The sequence below is a fragment of the Lissotriton vulgaris genome, chromosome 10 (genome assembly GCF_964263255.1).
Source record: "Lissotriton vulgaris chromosome 10, aLisVul1.2, whole genome shotgun sequence".
Taxonomy (NCBI): domain Eukaryota; kingdom Metazoa; phylum Chordata; class Amphibia; order Caudata; family Salamandridae; genus Lissotriton; species Lissotriton vulgaris.
This window is the reverse complement of record NC_141698.1, coordinates 36,062,249-36,087,462: the sequence shown is the minus strand read 5'-3', so window position 1 is coordinate 36,087,462 and position 25,214 is coordinate 36,062,249. Positions and strand designations below refer to the sequence as shown.

General features: G+C 48.8%; 1 protein-coding gene across 2 annotated transcripts in view; it reads left to right on the top strand.

Moving 5' to 3' along the window:
* The first annotated feature begins 10,156 nt into the window (after positions 1–10,156).
* LOC147684443 (uncharacterized) overlaps positions 10,157–25,214 on the top strand; it is a 152,133-nt gene continuing 137,075 nt past the window's right edge. The window contains exon 1 of one of the 2 annotated variants that reach the window (XM_086940373.1): positions 10,157–10,729. The gene's annotated coding sequence lies outside the window, so the exon portion shown is untranslated. The remainder of the gene's footprint in view (positions 10,730–25,214) is intronic. The other variant, XM_086940372.1, reaches the window with a different exon arrangement.

The window sequence follows — 25,214 nt, the reverse complement described above, 5'->3', positions numbered from 1 at the left end:
TGCCTGCAGCCTCTACCCCACCCTTACCCATCTTGTCACAGGGTGGGGCCACACCCTAACCTGTGAACAGTTCGGGGAGGGGTGGGATGACAATGCTACCACTCCCTGATTGACGTGAAGCCCCAGCACTTCAGGGCTTCAGTTTGAAACGCCCGGGGTTAACTTTATCCCCACGTCATCAGGGGGTGGAGACTGGGCCTCCAGGCTATGTCTTTGCAGAGCTGATGACCTCACAACCCTCAGGGGTAGACTTTGAACCTCGGGGCAGTTGTTGCGTGGCAGTGTGCAGCAACCCCCTAGTTAGTAGCCTGTAGGACGAGGTCAAGCGTGTGGGTACGTTTTTTTTTTAATGGGGCGGAGCCCCTACGCCCTCTATCAGAAACCGCCAAAGATTAGGACCTCAAGAGCTGGGTCTCCGACTGAAGTGCAGAACAGCCCCCCCCCCCCCCCGCCCCCACACCCTGAGAACCTCAGGGGGGAGTCGATCTCTATAAGAACCCTCATTGAGCGCCTCTCCCACACAGCAGAGGTCTGAGGTCAGGGTTCAAAGGGTCAGTCTCCCACACAGCAGAGGGGCCAAGAAACATGCGACAGCACTTCTCTACCACCGAGGTCTGAGGTCAGGGTTCAAAGTGTCAGTCTCCCACACAGCAGAGGTCTGAGGTCAGGGTTCAAAGGGTCAGTATCCCACACAGCAGAGGTCAGGGTTCAAAGGGTCAGTCTCCCACACAGCAGAGGTCTGAGGTCAGGGTTCAAAGGGTCAGTCTCCCACACAGCAGAGGTCTGACGTCAAGGTTCAAAGGGTCTGTCTCTCCCATACAGCAGAGGTCTGAGGTCAGGGTTCAAAGGGTCAGTCTCTCCCATACAGCAGAGGTCTGAGGTCAGGGTTCAAAGGGTCAGTCTCTCCCATACAGCAGAGGTCTGAGGTCAGGGTTCAAAGGGTCAGTGTCCCATACAGCAGAGGTCTGAGGTCAGGGTTCAAAGGGTCAGTTTCCCACACAGCAGAGGTCTGAGGTCAGGGTTCAAAGGGTCAGTGTCCCACACAACAGAGGTCTGAGGTCAGGGATCAAAGGGTCAGTCTCTCCCACACAGCAGAGGTCTGAGGTCAGGGTTCAAATGGTCATTCTCTCCCACACAGCAGAGGTCTGAGGTCAGGGTTCAAATGGTCAGTCTCCCACACAGCAGAGGGGCCAAGAAACATGTGACAGCACGTCTCTGCCACTGAGGTCAGGGGTCAAAGGGTCAGTCTCCCTCACAGCAGAGGTCTGAGGTTAGGGTTCAAAGGGTCAGTCTCCCACACAGCAGCGGTCGGAAATCAGGGTTCAAATGGTCAGTATCCCACACAGCAGAGGTCAGGGTTCAAAGGGTCAGTCTCCCACACAGCAGAAATCAGGGGTCAAAGGGTCAGTCTCCCAAACAGCAGAGGTCTGAGGTCAGGGTTCAAAGGGTCAGTCTCTCCCATACAGCAGAGGTCTGAGGTCAGGGTTCAAAGGGTCAGTCTCTCCCATACAGCAGAGGTCAGGGTTCAAAGGGTCAGTGTCCCACACAGCAGAGGTCTGAGGTCAGGGTTCAAAGGGTCAGTCTCCCACACAGCAGAGGTCTGAGGTCAGGGGTCAAAGGGTCAGTCTCCCAAACAGCAGAGGTCTGAGGTCAGGGTTCAAAGGGTCAGTCTCTCCCATACAGCAGAGGTCTGAGGTCAGGGTTCAAAGGGTCAGTCTCCCACACAGCAGAGGTCTGAGGTCAGGGGTCAAAGCGTCAGTCTCTCCCATACAGCAGAGGTCAGGGTTCAAATGATCAGTCTCTCCCATACAGCAGAGGTCTGAGGTCAGGGTTCAAAGGGTCAGTGTCCCACACAGCAGAGGTCTGAGGTCAGGGTTCAAAGGGTCAGTCTCCCACACAGCAGAGGTCTGAGGTCAGGGGTCAAAGGGTCAGTCTCCCAAACAGCAGAGGTCTGAGGTCAGGGTTCAAAGGGTCAGTCTCCCACACAGCAGAGGTCTGAGGTCAGGGTTCAAAGGGTCAGTCTCTCCCATACAGCAGAGGTCAGGGTTCAAATGGTCAGTCTCTCCCATACAGCAGAGGTCTGAGGTCAGGGTTCAAAGGGTCAGTGTCCCACACAGCAGAGGTCTGAGGTCAGGGTTCAAAGGGTCAGTGTCCCACACAGCAGAGGTCTGAGGTCAGGGTTCAAAGGGTCAGTTTCCCACACAGCAGAGGTCTGAGGTCAGGTTCAAAGGGTTAGTGTCCCAAACAGCAGAGGTCTGAGGTCAGGGTTCAAAGGGTCAGTCTCTCCCATACAGCAGAGGTCAGGGTTCAAATGGTCAGTCTCTCCCATACAGCAGAGGTCTGAGGTCAGGGTTCAAAGGGTCAGTGTCCCACACAGCAGAGGTCTGAGGTCAGGGTTCAAAGGGTCAGTGTCCCACACAGCAGAGGTCTGAGGTCAGGGTTCAAAGGGTCAGTTTCCCACACAGCAGAGGTCTGAGGTCAGGTTCAAAGGGTTAGTGTCCCACACAGCAGAGGTCTGAGGTCAGGGTTCAAAGGGTCAGTCTCCCACACAGCAGAGGTCTGAGGTCAGGGTTCAAAGGGTCAGTCTCTCCCATACAGCAGAGGTCAGGGTTCAAATGGTCAGTCTCTCCCATACAGCAGAGGTCTGAGGTCAGGGTTCAAATGGTCAGTGTCCCACACAGCAGAGGGGCCAAGGAACGTGCGAGTGAAAGGGCCCCATGGTGAGCAGGTTTAAGGGCAGCACGTCTCTACCACCCAGGTTTGAGGTCAGGGTTCAAGAGTCAGATTATCTACCCTGCCTCGTTCTGAGCGCAAAGCTTGAGTGAAAGTGTCCGGTGTCCCGTCCCAGTTCTGGACTGCTGGACCCGGGGCCTTTATGAAAGGGCCCGGTTCCCTCATATTCAAACAAATATTAAAGATTCAATGGAGGCGGCGCCCCGGGCCCCCCGGCGGGGGAGGGGGGCACAGTGTCCATTTATAGCTCAATCCAGGCTCCCCCCCCTCTCTGTTAAGTGAACAGACTGTTTCTCGAGCTCACAGTGACCCTCAGACTCAAATTAACAGCCCCTGCCCCCTGGGGGGGGGGGGGGGGAGGGGGGGAGGGGAGAGAGAGAAGCCCCAAAAAAAACCACCCCGAGCTGAAGAAATAAACTTGTTTCACTGAGCACACCCCGCCGCGTGGCCAATGAACACACCGGCTCGTCTTCTTTCGACTAGAAATACACCCCCCCCCCCTCTTCACATGACCCCCGCGCTCCCCACATGCACCCCCTCCCCCCCGGCTCTAAATATGCCCCCCCTCTTCACATGTACCCCGCTCTCTTCACATGTCTACCCCTCTTCACATGTCTCCCCCCGCCGCTCTTCACGTCTCCCCCTTCACATGCCTTCCCCCGCTCTTCACATGTCTCCCCCCCTCTCTTCACATGCCCCCCCCCCCTCCGCTCTTCACATCTCTCCCCCTGTCCCCCATCTTTCAATAAGACCCTCACCAGCTCTGGTGACCGTGGAGGCTCGACGGAGATCAGACGGTGGGGGCTCTGGTCACACGTGCACCGCGCCCAGCAATCACTCCGAGTGCAGCGCTCGGCAGCAGGTGAAGGGCCGATCATCCCACGGCCGCTCAAGCGCCCGCAGGTGTGCGGGGCCTCTCTCCCCGGGTGTATAAAGGGCGGGCCCGGAGCAGTCTCGGACTGTGACGACCGGCCCTGCTCTGCTGCTCCTCCGCCTCACCCCCTCTGAGCTCCAGATGGCTGCAGCATCGACCTCCGCCGACCACCGGACCGTGCGGGTTTTTCTGAGGGACCTCTTGGATGAGACCTGCCTGCGCTTGCTACGGAGCAGGAGGTGGCGGAGTGGCTGACCCTGCCCCTCACCGCCGCCGAGTTGCTGCCCGCCCCCCACCAGGCCGTGGCCCACCTGCTGCTCGAGGCCTCTGACTGCCGCCTGCTGCCCCCGTGCTGCAGGCGCGGGACTGGAGGCTGCTGCAGTGCCTGCGCCATCTGGTGGTGGGGCACAGCACTGCGGGCCATGCTCCTCCGCCTCGCCACCTCGGAGTACCGGATGGCCCCTCCATGCCCGCCGACCCCCGGTGCCGGCGGGGGCTCCACCGCCTCACCGAGGACGCACCTCTGAGCCAGGAGGGTGAGGAGACCCTGCGCCACACCGCTGCTGGTGCCCACCCAGGACCATTTCAGCTAAGCCTTGTACCTGGAGATGGAGGGCCTGCTGCGGCCGCTACCTGCCCCAGCTCCACCTGCAGGTGTAGTACCCGCCAGGGGGAGGACAAACCCTGCAGCAGGTGGACCTTGCTTTCTGTGAGGGCACGAGCCGGGAGGGGGTCTACCTGACCATCAGCCTTGAACCCCAGGACGGGCAGGCCCTGCAGACTGGGTGGGCCCCGCTGGAGGCCATCTTGGCGGTGCAGCTGGCCAGCGCCCCAGGAGGGGTCCACTGGGCAGGAGGGCCGCACCTGCCTGCTGCTGTTGCTCCACAGCCAGAGGTTCCACAGCAGCTGCGGGCACGCCACAGTACCTGTGCCTATCCGGAGGATCTCTACGAGCAGGCCTGGTGACTGCACCCCAGCAGCTGCGGAGGCTGCGGGCACGCCACAGTACCTGGACCTATGCGAAGGATCTCTACGAGCAGGTCTGGTGGCTGCACCACAGCAGCTGCGGGCACGCCACAGTACCTGGACCTATGCTGAGGATCTCTACGAGCAGGCCTGGTGGCTGCACCACAGCAGCTGCGGAGGCTGCGGGCACGCCACAGTACCTGGACCTATGCTGAGGATCTCTACGAGCAGGCCTGGTGACTGCACCACAGCAGCAGCGGAGGCTGCGGGCACGCCACAGTACCTGGACCTATGCTGAGGATCTCTACGAGCAGGCCTGGTGGCTGCACCACAGAAGCTGGGAGGCTGCGGGCACGCCACAGTACCTGGGCCTATGCAGAGGATCTCTACGAGCAGGCCTGGTGACTGCACCCCAGCAGCTGCGGAGGCTGCGGGCACGCCACAGTACCTGGACCTATGCGAAGGATCTCTACGAGCAGGTCTGGTGGCTGCACCACAGCAGCTGGGAGGCTGCAGGCACGCCACAGTACCTGGACCTATGCTGAGGATCTCTACGAGCAGGCCTGGTGGCTGCACCACAGCAGCTGCGGAGGCAGCAAGCACGCCACAGTACCTGTGCCTATCCGGAGGATCTCTACGAGCAGGTCTGGTGGCTGCACCACAGCGGCTGCGGGCACGCCACAGTACCTGGACCTATGCTGAGGATCTCTACGAGCAGGCCTGGTGGCTGCACCACAGCAGCTGCGGAGGCTGCGGGTACGCCATAGTACCTGGGCCTATGCGGTGGATCTCTACGAGCAGGCCTGGTGGCTGCACCACAGCAGCTGCGGAGGCTGCGGGCACGCCATAGTACCTGGTGGCTGCACCACAGCAGCTGCGGAGGCAGCGAGCACGCCACAGTACCTGGACCTATCCGGAGGATCTCTACGAGCAGGCCTGGTGGCTGCACCCCTGGGTGGCGAGGGCCTCCATGGTGGCCGTCTGGCCAGACTGGTGACTGAACTCTGCCTGAGCCGCACTCTGTCTGTGTATACTTAAATAAATAATACTGTGTGCCCTGCACCTCGAGTCCATGCAGTCTCTTTCCATTATTGCTGTGGTGCATGAAGTACAGGAGTGTCTGCCCTGCCCGGCCCTCTGCAGACGCTGCTGTTCAAAAGCCCCTCAGAGGGAAGGTGAGAATTTACAAGATGGAACCCTAGAGTATAGCGCGTCCCCCTCGTGCTGAAAGCCTGGCCTTGATTACAGTCGGTATTTAAACCATGTGTAGGCGCTCAAAATATAGGCACCATTACTTTTTTTTTGCTTTATCTATTGTCATTCTGTCCGTTCAGCTCACCCAGATCCGAAGTCTTATTGTGGTGGGAAAAGAGCACAGACAGAGGATTTAGCAGGTACCAGGCAATCTTACATTGGCTTAGTGCCCAGTTACCCTGCCTCTATCGGAAGCCATCAGCGCGGCCCTGTTTGTGGCTCGTGTGAGGGGGGGGGGGGGGGGGGGGGGGTCTGTTCCCTCAAAGCATCGGGCGAATCCGCCTGCAAATTTATAAATTGACTATTTTGAGTAAAAATGTACATTCTTTGAAAATCAAGTATATTAATACTATGGAATTATATATTTCAATAATATAATACTGTTAATCCGGTAGGTGCGGACCGTGCTCTTGGGTGTTCAATAGAGGAGACTGGTATTGGAGGGGAGGCAGGGGGAGCTTTGCTGGGCAAAGGACCCCAGTTAAATCTCTGGGGGGGGTTTGCTTATTTTTAGGGTGATGACAAAGAAGGGTGACACCTGCCATAGATGGCAAGTGGGTTGATTTTAATATGAATCCCCCAATAAATCACGGGTTAATGCGGTGATTGTTTTGGCTGCCTAGCTCTAGGGTTCCATAAGAAATATGTGAATGCTGCAGTTTGCCTGACGTAACTATGGATTGCTGCTGGTAAAGCGCCTTCTGCACATTGTCCTGTTAAAGGCGGGTTAAAGCACTCTAGTGCTCTTCAGTAGGTTCCTTATGTACAATCCCAGCCTCGCTCAGTCATCACCTGCTGAGCCCTCCCAGCGGTTTCCTGATGCAGCCCTCACCCCTGTGCATTGGTTTTCACGCCCCAGGAGAAACTACACCAGCACCACCTGCAATGCTAAACCCAAACACTGCTGGCCCGCCAGATTATGATACAAGATATTTACAGTTTGTTTTCATTGGTTTTCTTTTATTAATGCTTGTGTTATTTCTATTTAATATTTTTATTTTTTCTACACATATACATAAAACCTATAGCTTTCACAGGTTATCTTTTTGTTACAAGGCCTCCAGCCTCTGTTAGGTGGCTGCTTGAGGGTCAGTACATATTTATACATTACGGGACATATATTTCCTGGTTTCTATCTGTTGTAACATATACTGTTAGCCTTTTACTGATTGTTACCTGACTTTCCCTAACGAGCAAAACTGAGATTTCTTTATTTTAGCTAACTTCGTCACCGGGGTAATTAATCATTCTCATTTTTTTTGCTGTAAGTGTGTTGACTTTGTATATTTTTATAGGCTTCTCCTTTAACTCCTTCGCCACGGGATAATTACCCCGCTGTGTTGGGGGGCGGGGGCGCGCACAGCGCCCAGGTGCTCTGACGAGCTGAGCTCGTCAGAGCACCTGTTTCCTCGGAACGCTCAGCACAGCGGGGGATTAGCCCCGCGTGCTGCGGCCGTTATGACGAGTCCAGCTCGTCATGAGCCCCGGAGCACCGGTGCTCGTCTCGAGCGCACATGAGATTAAGTAATCAAACCCACCATGAATGCAGGGTCCAGCGCCTCTATATGCAATGGTCTAGAAAACCTGTGCTTTTTGTGCTTCCCACTGGAGCAGGCTTCAGGGGCTCGAGTCCCAAAGCATGTTTTTAAAAAGTCATAAAAACCCTTTCATTGGTAGCAAATGTTGAGTTTTTTTTGTGGGGTGTTTTACACAAAATCCTAGACCTAGTCTCATAAATGTATGATCAGGATTGTTAGAGAAATCTATGACATTTCCATGAATATTGATCTGGACAAAATAGACTTCTGTGGATTTTCTACTTGAAAAATCCACCTGTGCACATGTAATTTTTTTTCCCCCTCATGTAGAAATTATTTTTACCCTGTGGGAAACTCCCATCCCATGAAATCTTATGGTGTTTTTTCCTATGTCCCAACCTGTAAAGGCAATTACTTCTGCATCTATAATAGTAGTTTTACACAGTGCTTAATGGGAGCCGGTGGTTTCCGGTGCTCGTCTCCGGCACTTAATTGTGGCGCTTGTGGCAGTCTGCCATAAGGTGGCGCTGTCTGGCCAATTTAGAGGTGACCACAAAAATAGGTAATTATTAATTTAATATTTGAATTTAAAAATGGCTATTAACTTCTGCTCAAGCCATTCTTATAACTTTGGGGGCCTAAAATATTCTGAATTGTCACTCTTGTAGGAGTGTGATGATTAATAGTTGTGTTGCTACTGTCATTGACAGCATGGCAAGGGCACTGTGTGGTGCAAGCTGCAGTGGCCTCCTGACGAGAGCCTTTTTTTTTTTTATTCATACAAATTAAGCACTGGTTTTACACTCCCTTCTAGGATGGTCAAACTGTTTGTAAAAACTCACACACTCCTGAGCTTGTATTTCCTCGCTGCATGTAGCACGGACGGCCCTCGCAATGCCCCTTTCCTGCGGTGGTAACCGCCATTCTGGCAGACTTTCCACTATTGTAAGAGCAATTTATGATCGAGTTTTCTATTGCAATGGCGTTTTTTTGGGTGCCCAAGGCCTGCTTGTTTGACTCTGGCCTTCTAGGTGCCTTCATAGCCTGGTCACAACAGCATCTCTGGGTCTCAGCAGCCCTTGCAATCTATCAATGCAGCGCCTGCCCACGTTGCTGTGCACATGCAGGGCCTGCATAGCCCCCTACCTTTGCATGCCAATGCGCACTGCCTGACATGCATCATTGCAGGGCCGGTCTATCCCCCCTGTGCCCTGCCTTTCCATGCCATTGTGCACTGTCTGACAATGCAGCGCCTCTCTATCCCCTGTGCACTGCCTTTCAATATATCAATACAGGGCCTGTCTATCCCCCCTGTGCCCTGCCTTTCCATGCCAATGCGCACTGCCTGACAATGTTATCAATGCAGTGCCTGCCCTCGCCCCCTGTGCACTGCCTTTCCATGTCATTGTGCGCTCACACAATGTATCAATACAGTGTATGCCCACACCCCTATGCATTGCTTTACACGGCACTGTGCACTGCCTGACAATGTATCATTGCAGTGCCTGCTCACGACCCTGTGCACTGTCTTTCTATGCCCCCATGCTCTGCCAGTGCGTGTCCCGTGTTGTGCCAGTGCGTGGCCGATTGCTGTGTCAGCCCGTGCTCCCATGCTGTACCGGTCCGTGCCCCGTGCTGTGCCAGTCCGTGCCCCGTGCAGTACCCGGTCCGTGCCCCCGTGCTGTGCCTGTCTGTGCCCCCATGCTGTGCCGGTCCGTGCCCCCTGCGGTGCTCGGGCACGCAGGGCACCGTGCAGCCGTTGGACAGCACATTCCTGAGGCCTGGCATCACCCGCGTGAAGCCAATTAGTTGAACCGCCTCATTCAGCAAATCCGTGGCGGGCTTTGGCTGAAGTCCCGCGGCGTCCGGGCCTGAAAGAGCCGCCTTCAGCCGAGGGGGCCCCGGGGCCACCGAGGGAGGGGGCAGCGACGGCGGCAGCGGGGCAGGAGGGAAGCTCTTTCCCTCACACCCCCTGGGAGTGAGGGACAGGCACTGGGAGTGAGGAAGAGAGGGGGGGAACAGGCTCTTGGATCAAGGGAGGGACAGGCTCTTGGATCAAGGAAGAGAATGAGGGACAGGCTCTGAGAGCAATAACGAGAGACGGGGAGGGACAGGCACTGAGAGCAAGGGAGAGAATGAGGGACAGGCACTGAGAGCAAGGGAGAGAATGAGGGACAGGCACTGAGAGCAAGGGAGAGAGGGAGCGATAGGCACGAGAGCAATAAAGAGAGTGCGGGACAGGCACTGAGTGCTAGAAAGAGAGTGAGGGACAGGCACTGAGAGCAAGGAAGAGAGTGAGGGACAGGCACTGAGAGCAAGGAGGAGAGTGAGGGACAGGCACTGAGAGCAAGGAGAGGCAGAGAGTGAGGGACAGGTACTGAGGAGAGAGTGAGGGACAGGTACTGAGGAGAGAGTGAGGGACAGGCACTGAGGAGAGAGTGAGGGACAGGCACTGAGAGCAAGGAAAGGCTGAGTATGAGGGACAGCCACCGAGAGCTAGAGAGTAAGGCACAGGCACCGAGGAAGAGAGTGAGAGACAGTGAGGTCGGTCGGGGCGAAGGAGGGGAGAGAGTGCAGAGCGCCAGGACTGACAGAGTGAGGAAGGGACAGACAGGCGGCAGCGAGCAAGAAGGGAGAGCGAGCAACAAGAAGAGAAGGAAAACGACAGCGCAAGGGTGAGGGGGGCGGGGAGAGAGGGAGGGGCGGGGGGCGGGGAAAGAGAGAGGGGCACAGAGGGGAGAAAGAGACAGATAAGAAGAGCATTAAAAGAGAGGAGCCGGAGGGCCTTGGCGAAGGAGAGGGGCGGCCACAGAGAGACAGGGTGAGGGAAGGGTTAAGACTAAGAGTGCGAGGGGACGAGTGAGCCACAGAGAAACACCGAGGCAGACAGAGAAGAGAGAGCACGGCGTGTGTATGTGAGAGAGGGACTCGGAGAGCTGCTCTCAGACGGGGGAGTGCGGGGGTCCCACAGCCCCCAACCCTGCGGCCCGGGGCGGAGCTGAAGCCAGCGCCGGAGGAGGACAGAGGGAGGAGTAGCGCCGCGACGGGAGCGCGGGAGTGAAAGGCGCTAGTCTCCTCTTCTTGGTAGCAGACACCCCGCTGGAGGGATCGGAGACCCCTGCACCGGTGACAGCGGCGGGAGCCCCGTCACAGACACTCCTGCACTGGAGCCGAACGGCTTTACACCCACATCGGTGTCATGGTGCCAAGCGCTGACTTCTAGCGCCTGTGGGACGTGAGGCGCTATTCATCCACCTCCTCATCAGTGAAGCGCACTCCACCGGGGCAGAGCCCCTCTGCTGGCTCTCCACAGACCCCGGCTTTCCACCGACCCCTCGCGGGAGGGACACCCCTGAGGGAGCAGGTAAGAGCCCCCCCCCCCCCCCCCCTCTACAGCGCGAACCACCCCCTGCACAGGATCCGCATTTAAATAATAGTGTCCAAGGCACACCTTGAGAATTGAGTGCTTTAATAATAGGCGCCCCTCTCACTCTACGTAGAGTCTGGGGTTTATTCACAAGGCCCTTACGCCACTTTTCACACATACAAAGTGACGCACCGCCTTGTAAATAAGCTCCTCTGGTTTTATTCACCTTGCGAGGATGAAGGACAGAGTTAGCCCATCCGCATTCGCTCCTGGAACCTGCAGGTTGCACCTCGAGCGCTCTCTGCAGCAGGTGTTCAGCCTCCTTGGTTGTTGCATAGCCTTTGCTGGAGAGGTCTGCTCTGGTGAGCCTCTGAAGGGGGAGTGGGAGTGTGGGGGGGGGGGGGGTAATGCAGCACTGGGATAGTTTACAAACACTAATATGATTTTTGCTGGGCCAATGTAATGACTTCCTCATGATCATATTGCATCAGGCTGTGTGACCTCACAAGCAGTCTATAATATACCCTTATCGCCCCTTGCTGAGGGCAATACCAGTTGTTAAAGGCCCTGAACCCAAGTTATTGGCTAGAGCCGCATGCGTGGACCTATAACAAGGGAGAGGGCCCTTAAGAGCCAGTATAGCCCGAGCCAGGAGGGTTATAAGGCTATATGAACATTCCACCCTCTGAGGGTAGATTGCTCTAAATTAAAAATGGCGAAACAAAGCAACAAACATTGCAATGTTGGGGCAGAATGCTTATACCAGCCATTATAAGCCCAGAGCTACTCCATCGTCTTCATCATCATTATTATTCGGTCATCCAGTGACCATAAAAGATGCACACTCCAATAAAATCACATAAAATACATATGAAGAACATTCAAAATCAATCGTCGTGTGAAATCACCAGAATAAAAAACTACAAACGCATCGCACAAAAGTATCGATTCATAAGATAGTTGCAGAACGCGTGTGTATCGATCGCTGTATATTTGTTGCAATTGCAAAGCGTATCCTCACAGTCCATAGTGTTTGTTAAAGCTCCATAGCAGCCTGGCATGGTCTAAAGGTCCTCACAATAAGGAGATCTAGAGGGGAAACCCATTGATCAGGTCGCCCTCCACCCAAACCATGGACAAACGCCAAAAAGACCTGATCAGTGCAGGCGTAAACTTTTATCCTAGATAGGATTGGGAGTGAGTATTCTATTTATCTATCCCAACAACAAACCTTATTTTCTTTCATGGGTACTGTCCCAAATCCTTATAGCCCACAACATTGTTGCTTTTCTAAAAAATCTTTAAGGTTGTCAGTCACTGTGTTCCAAAAATACCCCCCACTTAAACAGGTGTGTATCCAACAACACAAATTGTGAAAAGCGAGATAGCACCTCTCGTGCGCTACACCATAGGAGCTTGCTGGTTGGTTCTCACCAGTTGCACCCACTTGTCTCATCATAGGTAGCGACCTCACCTGAAAACAATGTTTTGTGTCCAGAACAAAAAAGTGAAAATCGAGTTTTGTGTATATCAGAAAGGAAGGGAAAAGACCCCGTGAAGTTAAAATTGAGATAAGCCACACGTCCACCAAATGCCAATTTTATTCAGAACTCGTGGGCCTATTCAAAGTTAAAACCAACTGCATGCTGCAGACCAATTAAAGATGGTCTAAAGTTCGCCTTCTTCAAGAAAGGTACAATAAGCACTTTCCTTAGCGAGGAATACAATTTACAAAAAAGGATTAGCGGCAGACTTACTGTGTCTAGGAATGCTACGAGGAAATGAACGGCATTCAGGCGTAGTGTGATAAGAAGGAGGCTGTCGTGTAAGTTATTAACCCAAGTCAAGTACGGCTCAGCGACACAATAACTGCAAATCTGAACATAAACAGCAATTGTAGACTCCAGCGTTTTGTGCATTTTTTCTTCTGCCCATTTAGCTAAAAATAATGTCACCAATGTTTTGGGAAAGTTGGCAGAAAAGGCACAAGGGTTCAGAAACAACTCATTTAGATCCAGCCAATCATGGGTCTTAGATATATATGTGATCTATGGAATTTTAAAACTCTTTTACCTATCCAGACGGGTAGAATTGTGCGGTTCAATACGGTTTCCTCCTTAGTCCAAATTATCACCCATAGCAGGAGATGTTGCAGCCTCAGTAAGTCCCATATGTACCCAAGTCCGGCTTCCATCCGACATATTCAATTACTGGTGGATTCCAGTGGAGCGCTCAACATTCTAATGTTCTAATAAGTTGATAGAGTTGAATTGTGAATTCGGGGTTGCCTGATCCCTTATAGCCATTGGGTTCTGGTACCACAAAGGCTTCTGTCAGTGCCGACATGACCCTTTTAAAGTGTCATCAAGTACTCTAGCGATCACCACTTAACCGTTTAATGATGTGCTTGATTATTTTGTCAAATTCTTTCTCAGAAAGTTCACCACCATTGACTGACATTTCTATTCATCCCTTGTGAGTCGCTGTAAGCGGCATTGGCGTGTCCGGACAAAGACGCTACAGGTGTGTATCTGCGCCTCACTGATGAGGCCCAACATGGCCGAAACATGTTTGGAGTTTTGTGTTCATCTCCGAGTGGATGTGGCTGGGTAGGTCACGAGGAACTGTCCCACTCTCCCCATTGGATTGAGGCCAAGACTGGTCTGTGCTATTACAAAGGATGCAATTGCAACACAAATGACACTGTGGAAAGACACCTACAGTAAACCCTCTACGGCTAATCATTTAGTTAATATTGCATATCTGTAACCAACAAACTCCAACAAGTTCCAAGACAACTAAGTTGTTTTAAACAGGTTCACCCAAAGTCACCCATACCTTAATATCCTCCAACTCCTAACTCCTAGCCGTCGTCCCAATTGTGACTTTTGACTATACTTTACCTTGAACCCTTACCTCAAAGCTAAATTAGCCATAAATAACCTTTTAACTTCCTTTTGTGGTTACATTATTTAATCGTGTAAAAACCTATTTCTTCGGTGTTGTTGTTTAACCTCTTCCCCGTTGTCCTCCTATTGTGCCGGGTTGTTTTTTAAAGTTATATCAGTGACTATTTAATCTGAACATCCCTGAACTCTGAGTGATAACATTCTGGACAGGATTGTGTCCAACATAATGGCCGATGGTTCAGAGTACTTCAAGCTCTCTGTGCTACAAGTGCTCCCAGGCACTTGTCTGCGGTCTGTCTGCTCACTGTGCCACAGGGACTCAAGGTGCACCCCACTGACGAGGCCTAACGAGGATGAAAGACTTATGGGATTGCTGTCTTTCTGTTTTGTGGGGACCTGGCCTGGCAAACCAGCCTGACTGTCCCTTGCATGCTGGGAGCAAGGCTGATTTGCATACTGCTGGTGTCTGTCTGAAATGGCATAGATGAGCTCAAAACAATGAACCGGAATGCACTGCACTGATCTCTTGGGTTTCCGGAAGCTCTTTAAGACCTGGCTGTTTACTCAAGCCTACAAGTAAGTCCCGTGGGCTTCGGCATCCCTCTGAGTAGCGCCATGAAACCAATCCGGTGTATGTGCGCTTTAGAATTTTTTTTAACAAAACATAACATGCAGCACAGAGTGATTTCCAGTGGTTGAGATTCATTCACTCATTCCACCTGGCAGTTTTTTTTGTTTCACTGAGGGAGGTGGCCTGAGTGAGTTGTGTGCGCACAGATGCCAGGCTCTTGCGTGGTGTGGCACAGGGGCAGGGACAGTATTTAGGAGTTCAAGAGGTGAAGGCTCAATAAACAGGCCTTTCGTTGTGTGTTCTAATCTTGCAGCATTTGTTGTGCATTCAAAGACAGAGGACACATTTCAGGCCATGTCTTCCGACTAATTGCTGCTTATATATATTTTTTACATGTTGATAGATATTTATTTTTCCCTTCCCTTACTGCAAAGAGAGTGAATTTTGCAACCAAGTGACGATCTTCCTGTGGTGCAGAGAGTGTGAAAGGAGAAAGCTGCACTATTTACTATGTCAAATATTTTCTAACACACTGCACAACATTGAACTACTTGTAAATTAACTTTAAAATTTCAAACTAGATCAGATGCAAGTAAAAGGCAAATGACTACTGAAGAAAGGTCATGTCAAATATTAGAAACATTTCATTTGCAAATGAGAGATATTATTTTTTTCTGATTCTGAAGTGTGATGGAGACAAAGATTTCGATGGGACCAAAACAAACCAAGACGCTTTACTTGTGTGATAAACAGGCACTAAAGCAAACTGACTCACATTGCTTCTACTCCACATAGGTCTGGCAGTAAAACTGCATGTATGATGCACATTCAGTGGCCATTTTGGAAGGACATCCTATATTTTGTGACAATGTACTGCAAAACACACCACTGGACACACACTACAACCCTACCCACCATACTCATACTGAACGGACGGCTTATTTGCTACACTTGTCCTTTATATAGCGCTTTGAATGGTCACAAACCATGTGACGTAAATGATGTAATACTGATAGCAGCACCCCCACTCTGGAAATTGTTCCAGCACTAATGGCCAGTGCTATGTGTTTCCAAACCCTGGTGCCCCCGGGTGAAATCTGAGTCCACCAGTTACAAATGGTTTCTACTGGACCCAGTTGCTGGCATATGGGTTTTTTGAATAATACTTTTGTAGATGGTTACTGATGTATAAGGTGTTCATTTGCTTCAGTGGTATTTTCATTTAAGTGGAGCCATCCTGACTTTACTCCCAGAGTTACATTTAGTAAAATGTCTGAAAACATACACGCTCGACCCTTTGCAACAGGTTTTAGGGAGCTTGGGCCCTTAGTATGGCTGGGCTGGTCACACTGGTGCCTCTGTCAAAGAATCCAGTTGTCTGACCGAAGCAAACTCCCTGGCGCAACCGTGAATCTGAAGTCCTAGAGGAGTTCTGTGGCCTTTTTCGAGGCAAAATGACCAGGGCCAAAGTCTCTCCTAAGACCGCGATGGATCTTCCAATATAAAACCACCCATGTACCACCCTCCTTTTATGGTCTGGCCTGACCGCGTAGCTGTCGTCATACAATTATGAGAGCATCCCTAGAGAGGGGCTTTGGCTTCGCCCACCTGTTGGGAGCCAGGCATACAAGTTTTGATTGGGCAGAGGTTGTGTGCTCCCACAAAAAAAAGCGCCTGCCCATCCCCACAGCTGCAATCATTTTGTTTATCCAGCTGCCTGAGCTTGAACTTTCAGGGGCACACACATGACATTGTAAATTAATTAAAATGTCCTAGATAACCAGATCACACGTGTTTTTTGTCTGGCAGCAGCACAGCTCGAAGGAGGGCAGTCATTGAGCTGTATTGATTTTTAGGTCTGGCTTGACAGTGCAACTGTCACTTGACCTTTTAACCTATACCAATATTATTCTGCAATAATTTGCTTCCACACAAATACACATTATTTCCTGTGCTATTTATCTGTAAAGTTTCACATTACCATACAGCGTTATACTCATGTCACAATCTCTCTTTTGTATGGGGCCTTTTTGTGGTGCAGAGCTAAAGAATAAATTAAAGGTTTACAGTTTTATCTCTGAAACCAACAACCTAATTTGGCCCGGAATTTGTTTCCTGCAAACATTTCAAATCATTTACTTTGTTTTAATCGGTGCTCATAAAGCGCCTCGTGCTGCAGGTCGGCCACTTCCGGGCTCTTACACAAGTCCATGAACCTGTGAGAGGTAAACACAGATGTGCCTGTGTCTCATCTTTGACGCAGGCCCCTTAACTGCACTTGCAAAATGTTATGTTTCCTGAATTCCAGTAACAGTCCCAGTGTCACGCTGAAGGAGTCTGCAAAGAGCCCTTTCATTAGGGGTTTACAGGGGTCATGTAATGAGTGACGTCACCAGGCGGTGGCACGTTCTGGAATCCTGATTGCTGAAGACACAGGGTGGGAAAGAGAGCCGGTGTTTAACTGGGTAGTCCCTTAAGATGGAAGGGAGAGGCCCACCTGACCCCGGGGGCGGGGGGAGGGGGTGGCTCCTTGACAACCCACATCTACGCATGACGTTTTCTTTGTGTATAGCAGTGGGGTGTGGCCACGGATAGATTGTCCTTTAGAGAAAGACTATATGAAGGCACGCAGGCTGAGGGGGTAATATAACAGCACACAGGGGCTGAGGAGAGATTATTTTACAGATATTATAACAGAGCACACAGGGGCACACAGGGGCTGAGGAGAGATTCTCTTACAGATCTTATAACAGAGCACACAGGGGCTGAGGAGAGATTCTCTTACAGATCTTATAACAGAGCACACAGTGGCTGAGGAGAGATTCTGTTACAGATCTTATAACAGAGCACACAGGGGCTGAGGAGAGATTCTCGTACAGATCTTATAACAGAGCACACAGGGGCTGAGGAGAGATTCTCTTACAGATCTTATAACAGAGCACACAGGGGCTGAGGAGAGATTCTCTTACAGATCTTATAACAGAGCACACAGGGGCTGAGGAGAGATTCTCTTACAGATCTTATAACAGAGCACACAGGGGCTGAGGAGAGATTCTCTTACAGATCTTATAACAGAGCACACAGTGGCTGAGGAGAGATTCTGTTACAGATCTTAAAACAGAGCACACAGGGGCTGAGGAGAGATTCTCGTACAGATCTTATAACAGAGCACACAGGGGCTGAGGAGAGATTCTCTTACAGATCTTATAACAGAGCACACAGGGGCTGAGGAGAGATTCTCTTACAGATCTTATAACAGAGCACACAGGGGCTGAGGAGAGATTCTCTTACAGATCTTATAACAGAGCACACAGGGGCTGAGGAGAGATTCTCTTAGCGATCTTATAACAGAGCACACAGGGGCGGAGGAGAGATTCTCTTAGAGATCTTATAACAGAGTACTTGGGGCTGAGGAGAGATTGTCTAATCAGAGATGTTATAATAGAGCACACAGGGGATGAGGAGAGATTGTCTAATCAGAGATGTTATAATAGAGCACACAGGGGCTGAGGAGAGATTGTCTTATCAGAGATGTTATAATAGAGCACACAGGGGCTGAGGAGAGATTGTCTAATCAGATATGTTATAATAGAGCACACAGGAGCTGAGGAGGGATTGTCTTATCAGAGATGTTATAATGGAGCACACAGGGGCTGAGGAGAGATTGTCTAATCAGAGATGTTATAATGGAGCACACAGGGGCAGAGGAGAGATTGTCTAATCAGAGATGTTATAATAGAGCACACAAGGGGTGAGGAGAGATTGCCTAATCAGAGATGTTATAATGGAGCACGCAGGGGCTGAGGAGAGATTGTCTAATCAGAGATTTTATAATAGAGCACACAGGGGCTGAGGAGGGATTGTCTTATCAGAGATGTTATAATAGAGCACACAGGAGCTGAGGAGAGATTGTCTTATCAGATGTTATAATAGTGCACACAGGGGCTGAGGAGAGATTGTCTTATCAGAGATGTTATAATAGCACACAGGGGCTGAGGAGAGATTCTCTAATCAGAGATGTTATAATAGAGCACACAGGGGCTGAGGAGAGATTGTCTAATCAGAGATGTTATAATAGATCACACAGGGGCTGAGGAGAGATTGTCTAATCAGAGATGTTATAATAGAGCACGCAGGGGCTGAGGAGAGATTGTCTAATCAGGGATGTTATAATAGAGCACACAGGGGCTGAGGAGGGATTGTCTTATCAAATGTTATAATAGAGCACACAGGGGCTGAGGAGAGATTGTCTAATCAGGGATGTTATAATAGAGCACACAGGGGCTGAGGAGGGATTGTCTTATCAAATGTTATAATAGAGCACACAGGGGCTGAGGAGAGATTGTCTTGTTACAGATGTTATAATAGAGCACACAGGGGCTGAGGAGGGATTGTCTTATCAAATGTTATAATAGAGCACACAGGGGCTGAGGAGAGATTGTCTTATCAGATGTTATAATAGAGCACACAGGGGCTGAGGAGAGATTTTCTTATCAGAGATGCAGTAATGGAGCACACAGGGGCTGAGAAAAAATTGTCTAACCAGGGAAATGCACTTGTAAGAGCACCAAGGGCTGAGGAGAGATGGCCTGACTATAAGAATGTAATTACAAGACCCACAGAGCTGTGGAGGAATGGCTTTATAGCGCTGGGACGCTCACGGGCAGCTATGCGCTTTAGAAATCCTGTAACATTTAACATTTAACATTTATCAGTGGAGTGATATAACCAGGGCACCCAGCGGCTGCAGAGAGCTGATCTAACCATCAAGTATTCACAGTAACCCGCTGTAGAAGCATGCATCTTTAACTCCTGTGCCAGGTGAAGGATATTTGTGATTTTTATTCCATGTCCCTTTCACTCGGGATAGCTCTTCTATTTAAGGCGCCACCCTTTAACTTCTTCTGTCACATTAATGACAAGACAAGACCAAAACATTTTCCTCCATAGCTTTACTAAGACATCCTTCGTTACCTACCTTGTCCAATGAGAGACAGCTCTGCTGTATAAGAATCCCCCTTAAAGTCTTCTGTTATCTTACGAATCGCTCTGTTGAATCAAACGCCCACCTGTACCTTCATATTTTTGCGAAGACCTCGACCATGAACTGTCCTGTCATATGAGGGATAGGTCTGCTGTGTAAGTCATCAGCCGTCAACTCTTCTGAAGGATAGCTCTGCTGTAGAAGACTTAGGCCTTTACCTCTGAAGCTCCTCCGTTGCCTACCCAGTAACATGAGGGACAGCTCTGCTGTATAAGCCATCACCATTTCATTCATGTGTCACTTGGGAGATAGCTCTGCTGTGTAGGGTACACTCAATAATGCCTGCCACATGAGGGATAATTCTACTGTGTAAGACACTGCCCTATACCACTTTTGTTCTATGATGGGTAGTTCTGCTGTATAAAACATCACTTGTTAACTCCTATGCAGTGCAGAAAAAAGTTACTCTGGGATAAAAAATAAATTGGAGGCCAAGGTGTGGCAGCAGAAAAAGGCTGGAATCACTCAGAGTGGGCCTGGGGTCATACGAAGTGGAGTCTGACAGTTAACTTGTATCTTTACTTTTTCTAAAAACTCAGCCAAACAGAAATTGGCAACAAGCACACATTTGAAAGTAAATCTGTTTTGGCTAATCAGTTAGCCACAAACAGGCTGCATTTTAAATACTTTACATGACCCTCTGCAGAGAAATGTGTGTGCTCAACTATTTTTCAGGGATAACACTAATAGTAAGAAAACTCTGGTGGTTAATGCACTTGCTAGAGAGATCTGAGTTTTGTCTAATCACAGTTTTGAAGCCAGTACAAAATACTATGTTTATACATAGTTTAAAACTTTTCTAAGTTTGCATATGTGTCATACAGAGCACACATTCAATGATTGAAACGTTTTGAGAAAAGAAGACTTTAAGAAAAGCTATTCCTGCTTCAAGGAGGTGTAAAGTTTCGGTGCAAAGGCATGCGAGGGTGTTGCACCGCAAACCATGGGTGATTGAATGGGAACGCCCATCATACACCCATGAGACCCCCCTCGACACAAGGGACTTTACAGCTACTTTCCAGGACAAAGCCAGTTTTGCACTTCAAAGTACATCCCAATTCAACGCTTCGTGCCAGTTTATCTCACCCTTGGTGATTCTGCACCAGTGAAAAGTTTGCTATAAATCTGCCCGAAATAATGTACCCCTAAGCTGAAAGTCTAGGTGCCTGATTGATTCCCTTAAAATTATATTAAAAACACTGTGGTCTCATGAGGGTTTAATCACACACCATCTAAATATAAATGTACAGATTTTAAAAAATGTATTTCATAACACATTGAAAAATTATGTACTTTTGTTTCTACAATGTATTTTGTACTTGTAGGGGACACGAATATCAAATTATATCTCTTCTTGAAATAACTACTAAGAATTACATATGGAAACTCAAAACGAATAGTGATTTATTTCTGATCCAGAGAGCCTTGTGCATAATGAGAAACATCAGGCGATGTATAAGCCGAAGAAAGAACCCCTTCTTTCTGTTACTATTGGTTCCTCAGCCAGCTCTCGCCGGTGTGAGCTCCATATATCTTAACTCTGGGTAATGAAACACCGCAAGCTTCTCCAATGTTTGATCATATATTGTGAATGAATGTTAAGAAGCTGGAAAGAGACAACTCTTTTAAGGTTTCCGGCCATTTATAGTTGGACCTTTAGATTGACAATATTGGGCCAAGGCATGAAGGCACCAGTGCTATCTCCGTGGAGGAGGGGGCGTGGCGTTGCCCGCTTATATATAGACAGAGGCAGTGAGGGGCAGGAGAGAGGGGCAGGTAGGGGAGTGGAGGGAGAGGGCAGAAGGGAGAGAGAGCGTGGTGAGGGTGATAGAGACAGAGGCACGAGGGAGGAGACTGAGAAGGAAGGAGGAAAGCGAGACGGAGAGGGAAGGACAAGGACGATCAACCCTGGACCATTTTCGCTCTAGTTATGGGCTCAGCAGCTGACTACACCTTGGTTCCAGTGCCGCAGTGAGCACGGGACCCAGGTCTGGCCAGTCCTATGCCACCTAGAGTGGACCTAATCTGAGGTGGCATAGTGGGCAAAAAAAAGATGGGTTGGAATGCTATTCTGAGCGATTGCCAGTGGTTAGACTTATTGCAAACATTCTCCCATCAACTTTTGTGTGATTGTTTTACCGCCCTAAGTGGCGACGGGTGTGCCCAGATTTTGGTCCCTCGCTAATTCTGCCACTGGAACCGAGCTACACCCAACCGAAGAGCTCTAAGCAGTGAAACCAGTTTTGGGTTGCTTGTGATCTGATTAGGAAAGTGTCTAGTTTGGCAGTTTGGGCTGGAGTGTTCCTATTGGAGCAGGGCAAAGACTGATTTGCATACAGCTGGGTCTACTCTGAGATAGCATGGTGGGCTAAAGAACGATGAGTTGGAATGGTACCTGAGAAATTGCCAGTGGTCAGACTTATTGCAAGCATCCTCCCATCATCTTTTGTGCTTTTGTGTAGATAGAAGATTTGTCTTCTACTGTAGGTCTGGCTGGGCTTTGTGGTCAGGGGCTGCAAAGTCTGGGTACCCTTAAACTGCCACAGTACAACACGCCCCTGTGCTAGGTGCGGTTATAACCCAAGGTGGAAGGGTTTTGGTTGCTACAGCGCTACAACACTGCAATGCAACATGTGGACCTAATAGCCTCAAAGCAAGGCCCCAGGCCCTTGCAGGAAGATCACCCCCTGCAGGGGTCCTGCTTGTTTATATTCTGTGAAACCACTTAAGCATCAAAGCTTTGGAGGAAGTAAGTGAATGTGGCCAACTCGCACTGGTGATGCCGCCATGCAGATTAGCTATAACAGACGTTACGCAACCTTTCCAGCACCCTGGTCGAAACTGTAGTTCACTGTTCTCAAGTGGTTTCTACTGAATGCATTTATTTGAAATGGGTTTGTGCAACTATGAGTCTATCAAAAGTGAATATTGTACTTCTCCTTATTAATCAAAACTGAGCTCCAGTCCACCAGAATATTTGTAATGGCAGCTCATTATATAGTCTAAAATGCCTATGCCTGCAGCTGGTCCCCCAGGAAGGATCTTAGATTGTCGATGGAAGTATTACTAATGTCCATACACAGGAGCATGGGGGTGCCACAAGTGTGTGCTCCGTGCTAACCGCCCACCACCCCTCTCTGCCCGCCGGATGGTTGGGAAGCCTCCTTCTGTCGTTTGTTCGGTTTGCAAGGAGGTTCATCCAACTCTGGTGACGTGGACTCAATTGGCCTCAGTAGTGGTAAGATCCGCTGTCGTTTATAATTTCTATGAGTTTTTTGCATACATTGGGCATTTCCCAAGATTTCTTCGTGTTTCCTGATAAGACGAGGAGATCCGCATTGAGCGCGTCTTTTTAGGTTTGATGTGTAATGGCGCTTGCACCATTCATGCAAAACATATTGTAAGGAATACATCTACAAAGAGTACATCTATACAGAAAAGGGGGTAAAAAACAGCCCCTTTAGTCATTGGTTACTCATTCTGTCATTCTTATTTTGGATTGGCCCACAGGGCAGCATACACAGAGTGGACAACGGATCCGCCCACTTCATGTGCCAGGAATCCTGCCTTATTGAGACAGCCCAGAGGAATAGCATTCTGTGATTGACATGCCAAACTCTGCGAGGAATTGCATGTTTTATCATGTCATTCCTAGACACAAAAGAGTTCCTGTCTGTTATTCTCTGCTGCTTGTGCTTTTTATTAATATCTTGGCTCTGCTGCCACATGATATAACCAATTACTAAAGCACAGTGAAAAGACTGCTGGATTTTCAGTGTTTCATCCGTACGTGCACTTTCTCTGTGCCTGCTCTGTCTCTCTTGGCCGAGGCCCTAAAAAGTTGTTTTTGGAGCAAGCTCCATTGAGTTGAGCCTCTCACGTAGGCTCTAGAAAGTTGTTTTCTTTTGCATGCTCTACTGAGCTGTGACTTTCTTGCAGGCTTTAGAAAGTTGTTTCTTTACATATACTGTGCAGGAAATTTACCTTTTCTGCGTGATCACCCCAGATTTTTTGCCTTTATTCTGACCCTATTTTTGCTGTACTTAGAACTCTCTGCAATGCTGCCCCTGATAACCAGAAGTAAAGTGGCTGTGCTCCCCTTTTAAATCTGCTTAAATCAGCTTACCTCTGTCTGACCTGTTTAACTTGTTCATAAGTCCCTAGTATGTGGTATTGGGATATATGATGTTACAACGCGGACTTTTACTCCGCATACTGTTACAACGCGGTTTTTACAACGCGGAAACTGTAACAACACATGTATTTACAACGCATTTTTTTACAACGCAGGTACCTTTACAACGCATACCATTACAACGTAAGTATAGGTAAGTATATGTTAATATTAATAATATAATAGTAACTTAATTTTAAAAATATAATTTAATGTAATGTTAAATAATTTAATTTCCGTTTATTATTTTAAATTTAAATTAATATTACTTTATTTTTACCATGTACCCCTGTACCCCAGAAACTGAAAACTGACCCTAAACCCCAAAAATAAATTAAAGTAATTTTATGAAATATAATTTAAATTAATTATTGTAAATTAATAAAAAAATAACATTATTTTTACCCTGTACCCCTGTACCCCAAAAACTCAAAACTGACCCTCAACCCCCCCAAAAATGCAATGTAATTTAATGTAATTTATTTACTATTAAATAATTTAATTTAAAATAAAATGTAATTTATTTTTACCCTGTACCCCAAAAACTGAAAACTGACCCTGAACCCTAAAAATACCCCTTTACCCAAAAACTAAAAACTGACCCTGAACCCTAAAAATACCCCTTCACCCAAAAACTGAAAACTGACCCTGAACCCTAAAAATACCCCTTTACCCAAAAACTGAAAACTGACCCTGAACCCTAAAAATACCCCTTTACCCAAAAACTAAAAACTGACCCTGAACCCTAAAAATACCCCTTTACCCAAAAACTAAAAACTGACCCTGAACCCTAAAAATACCCCTTTACCCAAAAACTAAAAACTGACCCTGAACCCTAAAAATACCCCTTTACCCAAAAACTGAAAACTGACCCTGAACCCTAAAAATACCTTTTTACCCAAAAACTGAAAACTGACCCTGAACCCTAAAAATACCCCTTTACCCAAAAACTGACCCTGAACCCTAAAAATACCCCTTTACCCAAAAACTGAAAACTGACCCTGAACCCTAAAAATACCCCTTTACCCAAAAACTGAAAACTGACCCTGAACCCTAAAAATACCCCTTTACCCAAAAACTGAAAACTGACCCTGAACCCTAAAAATACCCCTTTACCCAAAAACCCTAAACTGACCCTAACCCCTAAAAATACCCCTTTACCCCAAACATATAACATTTAAAAAATAACTATATACTTACCAATACTTACGTTGTAATGGTATGCGTTGTAAAGGTACCTGCGTTGTAAAAAAATGCGTTGTAAAAACATGAGTTGTAACAGTATCCGCGTTGTAATGGATGCGTTGTAACAGTAGTGCGTTGTAAAAAATGCGTTGTAACAGGTGCACACCGTCGTATTGGAACTGTACTTGGGGTCTGGAAGTTAAATGCCACGTGTGGACTGCAGCACCTATTGTGCCATCCTCAGAGTGGACCTATGAAGCATGGATTCCGGCCTATAATTGTAACTTGATTGCTGCAATGTAAAACATTCAGTGTGATTTGTCAAAAGGCCCCTTTCTGACAGGCAAAGATCTTACTTTTACTTTTAAATACTAATAAGGCATCCCAGGTAAGCATTGTAGCCCACAAGGTAGGGTGCATTGTATTTTGAAGTCTTGTTACAAAGACAAGGCCCCAAAATTTATTTTTACTGTGGCAGGCCTGGCTTTCCTGTAAATCAGAATATAGATTATCATATTAATTCTGTATCTCTAGTTTGGGACCAGCTAAAAAGATATGAAACCACTTTTTTTTTAATATTTACTAAAAGTCTAATTGAA